This window comes from Mastomys coucha, unplaced genomic scaffold (genome assembly GCF_008632895.1).
Source record: "Mastomys coucha isolate ucsf_1 unplaced genomic scaffold, UCSF_Mcou_1 pScaffold13, whole genome shotgun sequence".
Lineage (NCBI taxonomy): Eukaryota > Metazoa > Chordata > Mammalia > Rodentia > Muridae > Mastomys > Mastomys coucha.
This window is the reverse complement of record NW_022196895.1, coordinates 83,232,054-83,239,644: the sequence shown is the minus strand read 5'-3', so window position 1 is coordinate 83,239,644 and position 7,591 is coordinate 83,232,054.

Here is a 7,591-nt window from a genome sequence, read left to right as displayed (position 1 = left end):
CTCCAAGCAGAACCATTGTTCATTGAAACAGTTGGTGAATGACTTTATGGATAGACCATCTTAATATCCACACCATTTCTAAATGAATGTAACCTGTTCTTTGTGTGCTGAGAATAAACTCATTCACTCAAGTAAAATAGATTTGACCATAGCAGGAAGTATGTATCCAAAAATAGTGCCTACAATTCATTCCTTGGCGCAGCAGAACTGTCAACTCTCAGCTTAGCTATGATGGAAGTAAAATCCTTGGTGATGTGAGGGTCATTGAAGTACAGCCTTATTACAATGAATTCCAATGTCTAAAAATTATTCTTATTTTGGGCTTGTACCACAGTAAGATTTTAAACTCTACTAAATACAAAACAATCAAAAAGACTTTATATATTTATGTTCATTTAAGAAAATACTAGTAGTGATGTATTATTTTGAAGTATATAGTTAATATGTTTATTTAAAATTTATATTGAGAAAAACATGTATTTTCAATATTGCTGTAGACAAGCTTCTACATAAGACTGTTAAATTGATTGTTGTTTTATATCAAACAACTTTTATAATACTTATTTTTATTATTGTAATATTTTATAAATACAAAAATGATATTGCAGGTATTGAAGGTGGGGTCTCTGGGAGGAGTGGGGGTACAAAAGGGAAACAAGAATGTGATTTAATTCTATTTTCTTAAAATATGTTTTTAAATGTTAACAAATTCAGATAAATTGAAATCATCTAACTTTTCTCATCATAATGCAATAAAAGTTTAAAAAATATTTTAATTTTTCCAAAAATTACTTCTATGGTCTTTCTAGTTTCGCTTTTGAAATTGTTCTCTTTCTTTTTGCAAAAATATTCAACTAGCACACTACATTTAGAAAACTCCTTCCAATTCAAGTTTTCCTCTTAGCACTTATTCAAAGTTTTGATAGAATTTTATATGTTGATTGGGCTAAAAGACATTATATATTACCATTGTTCTTCACAAAAATCCTGAGAAATGGTCTAATTTATCATTAAATATTTAATTTTCCTTTTTTCCACAAACTTGTCAAAAACTAACTACTAAATTCTTATTCTTGAATTATTGTTATATTTTTAAGTAGCTTCTTATTTCTAAACTATTCCTTTAATGTTAAAGTTCTTTATGATGTTACCCTGAATTTATTTTCTCTAAGACATTGAGCACTTACTGTTATATACTATTAACAATAGCCTGAAAATCTTTTCTAAAATTACTACAATTCCCCTGGCTTAAGAATTTATTCATCCAGTAAAAATTCAATATTGAGTAGACCAAGAAGACTCTAAGACTTGATAAAAATGACTTTACTTATTTCTGTATTTGTCTTTGTCATTAAACCCTTTCTAAGAAAATGGCAGTGCTGAATCCATGCTACCAATGAGAGTCTGTATATTTCATTTTCCCAAAGCTCAGCAACTCCCTCTAAGCCCCTCCCCATCCATGAAGATCATCTACAGATTGTTCCTGCACCTTTCTATACCCAGAATTGTTCTTGACAATACAGAACACAGTAAACCTACCAGAGTATTAATGTATATTTTAAAAAAGCCTTATTAACAACAATATGAACTATCTAGTACCCTCAGAGCTCCCAGGGTCTCAACCACCAACCAAGGACTGCACATGGAGAGGTGTGATTGTTCTGGCAGCATGTATATAGTAGAGGATTGCAAATTCGGTCATCAATAGGAGGAGAGGACCTCGGCTCTGTGAAGGTTCTGTGCCCCAGTGTAGGGGAATGCCAGGGCCAATAAGTGGGAGAGGGTGGGGTGGCAGGCATGGGGAGGGTGGAGGCAACAGGGGGTTAGTTTTGTTGTTTTTGTTTGTTTCTTTGTTTTTTGGAGGGGAAACTGTGAAAGGAGAAATTTACATGTAAATAAAGAAAATATCTAATAAAAAAAGCCTTATTAAAATGACATTATATGGGGTGATTGAGAGAGAGAACAATAATATGAATATTCACAATTACTGTACATTTTTAGGTATTTGTTGTAATGCTTTGAAGTAGTCCAGCCCCCAATATCAGAAATCTGCATGTCCAAACACTGAAGGTTCTTGTCCCCAATTGGCTTTTGATCAATCAATAAAGAGCTAACGACCTCTGCTACATATGTGGCTGGAGCCATGGGTCCTTCCATGTGTATTCTTTGGTTGGTCATTTAGTCCCCGTGAGCTCAAAGGGTACTGGTTAGTTCATATTGTTCCTCCTATGGGGCTGCAAATTCCTTCAGCTCCTTCAGTCTTTTCTTTAACTCCTCCATTGGGGAACCCATGCTCAGCCCAATGGTCAGCTACAAGCATCCACCTCTGTATTTGTCAGGCACTGGCAGAGTCTCTCAGGAGACAGCTATATCAGGCTCCAGTCACATATGTAGCAGAGGATGGACTTGTTGGGCATCAATGGGAGGAGAGGTCCTTGGACCTGTGAGGGCCCCAGTTTAGAGGAATCCCAGGACAGGGAATCAGGAGTGGGTGGGTTGGTGGGGGACGGTGAGAATGGGGGGAGGGATGGGGTTTTTCGGAGGGGAAACCGGGGAAGAGGGTAACATTTGAAATGTAAATAAAGAAAATATCTTAAAAAAAATAAAGAGCTAATGACCAATGACTGGGCAGGTAGGCTAACTCCGAACTTGTAGATTTGCACGAGCTAGGAACTGGAAGAGAGGAAGAAGAGAATTGCCAGGGTTCAGAAGGAGATGGACCAAATTTAGAGCTGTAGAAGGAAAAGTATCCGAAATGTAGGTGAGAAGGAATGCAGACCCCAGAAGGGTTGCTCAGAAGCATCTTGGGCTTCAAAGACTGTCGAACTGCCCAGAAAGAGCCCGGGGAAACAAAGATAAAATACAGAATTAGAGGGGCCTTAAACCAGGAGTACCAGAGTAAAAGTGTGCTAGCTGCTGGGAGGTTTAGAACTGTGCAGTCTTTGAGATAGTCAAGGAATACTTAAAATTAACGGTGTGTGTGTGTGTGTGTGCGTTTCTTTCATTCCCAAATTCAGATAGCTCTTGGGTGGGTGCACACATACGACCCATCAGGAGCACAAGACAGTTTAACTAATTACCACTATAGTACATAGTATATGTAAGGACATAATCCAATAAAAGTATTCTCTGAAAAATAAGTTTTGAAGTTTGTGAAAATATTAAATATAGTGTACAGGGAGTAAAGTGTTTGCTGGAGATGTCTATGCCATAAATATCCATCAGTCCCTCTGAATATTTCACCTAATATAGGCTTATTGTCAAAATTATATACAGTAGGAAATTAAACATTGACAAACACAAATGGATAGACATCAAAATCAAAATAATTCAATAAAATGTACTCCTTGAAGTTTCTAAGATAATCTAAATGGGAGGACATTAATCTTTTCCCCCACATTACTGCCTCCTAGAGTGCTTGTACTTGTGAGGAAGGGTTAGCCTTCACAGAGAGTAAAGTCAACAATGCACAGTAATTTTAAGCAGGATGATTAAAAAAAATAGTGCCTAGAGTTGTATTTCTCTCTTTCCCATTCTTTGCTGACAATCATCCTTCTAAGATCACTGTCTAACCAGTTCAGAGACTTGAAATGTTGCTCACACTCCAGCAGCATCTCCTGGTTTTGTTCACAGTATTTCCTATGTGCTCAGGCATACTTTTCAAATCCAAAACAAAAATGTATTTTGATTTCTTATCATTATGTACATATGTGTATGATATATGTATATTTTATGTAATTACATTTAATTATATCATAGACAGAATACAGACAGACAGACAGATGGACAGGCAGGCAAGCAGATAAAGATAAATAACATTGTACTGAACCCAAAATGAATGGAAGAAATGAGAAAAATTACTAGAGATATAACAAGTAATAGAAGCAAGTTTAAAGTAGACCTGCTTATTTTGACAATAAGCCTATATTAGGTGAAATACTCAAAGGGACTGATGGGTATTTATGGCATAGACATCTCCAGCAAAACTACAATACAAAGACAGAGTCTGAAAAAAAATAAGCTTCAGAGTTGAAATAATTTTCAGATTTGAACAAAATACCTAGTAAGTTAAACTTAAACATGAATCTCAGGTTTTAGAAAGACTGTATTGTTAATTCTCTAGGTACATGGGTGAAAAGATTTCTTTTTAATGCAGCTAAACTCAAGCACTATTTCTCATTCAGCCAGTTCCAGAAAGGGAGGATGCTCTATTGAGACTTTTCCTAAATTACTTGTAAACTAGTGATGGCAATCTTATTATAGAACCCATACAATGATTTTCTTTGTGATATTAAGAAGTCATAAATTACCATATAAATTGCTTTAGACTTTAAAGTGCATGGTAATAGTTTTCTATTATTTATATGTCAGTGAAATAGAAAGCTAATTTTTATTTCAAAATGTAATAGACTTGTAAAAGGTATGAACATGATAGCTATTTAATTAAAGGGATACATGAAAATGAATCTGACACTACTTATTATCTTTATATTCCACAGACTAATTCCAAAGATTACATATCCATAGGTATAGCAACTTTAAACATGCATGGCCATGTCTGATTCTCTGTTTACTATCAATCTGTGTATCGTTAATTTTTGTTTTTTCTACAAGAGACTTTAGCTGATTTTTATGGACATTGCCAAACACCTTTGCATTTAGCTATTAAATACAGAACTTCTCTTTTTCTAAGTCATAATGATATCTATGTGGTATAAACACTCAGAATCTTATGATATTCTTCTACTGAGTCTTTCCATATTTAGAGCTTACAGAGATGAATATGCCACTATTGCTCGTGTCTATATTCTTCCCACAGCTTGACAAAGAATATTTTGCTCACAATTGCATGAATTTGACAAAATAAAATAAATATCTATTTGTTGAGTTGTCCTGAGTTTTAGATATTATAATATAATGGTGAATATTTTAAAATAACTTCTTTTATCAATGAATGGAAAGGGCAAACTTAGCAGAGTGAAACTACCTTATGAAAAGCTAGTAAATAGTACTTAAAGGTATAGGATGATTTTACAAACTACATTCAAGGGCTGAGAACTCTAGAAACTTCTTTTGGTAGGTAAGAGTTACAATTTTCACTATTAAAACTGAGGGATGCATAGTGAACTCTTTGTTTGACATTTTCTTAAAAAGCAGAAATCTTGCAAATATATCTACATGTATCACCACAAACGCAGCTATACTTCTAAACTTCCACAATAAAAAAGCAGTATTACAATTAAAATTTTTTAAAAGATAGATTTCTTTTTAAAAGCAATAACATTAGTTACTGGGAGATTTAAGTTAAATATTATTAATCATCAATATACACATTCACAAATAGAATAGTAAATTTAATAATCACACTTCTAATTAGAATGTGGGACAAATGAATTTTCTTACCAAGTTTTCTAGTAGCAAAGGAAGACAGGCTAAAATTGCCCTTTAGGAAAATACTTCTGTTTTCTAAGTATTAAAACAAGGGCATAACACATTATTCTTTATTTGCACTCTTGGATACATATCAAAGAGACATTAAAATGAGCCTTAAAAGATAAATGTTTACACAAGAATGTGTTCTTCCTGCTGTTAGCATCTTCAAGTACAATCCATCTAAATCATAAACAAATCAAGCATATTTCAGTTTAGGAATGGAAAAAATACCTGAATCCTAGTTAGTAAACCATGAAAATAACAAGCTACTGATGTGTTAAATAGTATAAATTTTCAAATCTAGAAGAATTAGAATGATTTTACTATAGGATTCAATTTATTTTACATTTTGAGAAAGGGAAAAAATTTATGGTCAGAAAATAGTTCAGCATTTAAATGGTCTGGAAAAGTAGTAATTTGAGATTCCAAAATAACATATAATGATTTCACATTGAATCACATTTTGATTTTCCTGGTACTCATATGACTATTTAATTTTGTTACAACCTGAAGTAGAAATTTTAAAAACTTTATTATTATATGTAAATTATTATACTACATGCAGTACATTTAAGAGTACAAACAATCTTGATAACCAACATATTGATGGCCGTTTTGAGTTAGAGAAAGTATATCACAATTTAGACTCTAAAAAATGTCATTACTAAAATATGGACTTGTAAAAAATTTGCCAGTTTGTTTATTAATTTCAGTATATCTGTATTTCCTTGAAGAGGGAAAATGTTAATGTGATAATATACAAGAGAATAAGCACTGTATTGAAAAATATTGAATAGTGGTTAAGGTTTAAAGGAGTAATTCATATCAGATGAATTTTCTCATCATCATCAGCCAAAACCTTTAGCAAAGTATGTGAGGTAATGAGATTCATCCAAGGAACACATACAACATGTCCTTCAGATTTTGAGAAGAGTTTCACTCTTTTGAGTGCCTGATACAATCTCCTAGTCAGAGAAAGAAGTCCTGTAAACTGATATATGACCATAGCATAGGAGTGCTTTGAGAGGAGGAAGGATCAAATCGAAGTCATCTAAAGCTACGTGTGTGTGTGTGTGTGTGTGTGTGTGTGTGTGTGTGTGTGTGTGTGTGTAAAATGGGTAATGTCGGGAGTCCACTTTTCAGGGGATAAAGCTATCTGCAGCAGCTAGTGAATGTTTGGATTCAGCATGAGTTACAAATAACAAGGGCATAGTCTCCTTAGTTCTATCCGATAGCAATTAATAAAAATATAGAGTAAAAAGAAGACACTGGAAGCTGGGCAGTGCTGGGTGAGTAAGCTCAAGAACATACTTTCTACCCCTCTAAGACCGGGTAAGAGCACTGACTGCTCTTCTGAAGGTCCTGAGTTCGGATCCCAGCAACCACATGGTGGCTCACAACCACCCGAAATGAGATCTGACGCCCTCTTCTGGTGCGTCTGAAGACAGCTACAGTGAATTACACTGGAGCGAGCCAGAGCGAGCCAGAGCAAGCCAGAGCGAGTGGGGCCGGCAGAGGTCCTGAATTCAATTCCCAGCAGCCACACACATGATAGCTCGTGGACATCTGTACAACCATAAATAAATAAAATAAATATTTTAAAAAAAAAGACTTTAATGATTCCTTCGAAAAGTATTAAAAGCAGATACATAGTTGATTACTGAGGCAAATCAAATGCTTATTAATTCACTTAAAATAATATCATAAATAATACATCAAATGGAAATTCAAATAATATGTTATTTTAAAATATATTTTCAAAGGGAAACAAAGGGTGATGAAAAGAATAGTACTGTTTTGATCCATGCAAATTCAAATTTCTGGCTAAAGTCACTTGAACTCCTATTTCATGGAACTTACCAATCTTACTCAATAAATTGTTTCATGGAATTATATGAACAAAATAGAGCTTCATTCATTCTAGCATGGGAAATACAGAATATTATTGGTAGCTGCATAGGTATCTACTACTAAAGAAACTGGCAGGTTTTTCCTTTTCTCTGTTTAGGTTTTTTTAAAAGTCAGACATACCACTTTTGCTTCTTTTTTATAAAAACAACCCTGAACAATTAGTCAAGCCGTTTCTTATTTGTGCATAGGAAAGCAGAGCTAGCCTTCTCGTTCTGAGATCTTCCTTTTATTTGCATCCTTCCTACAT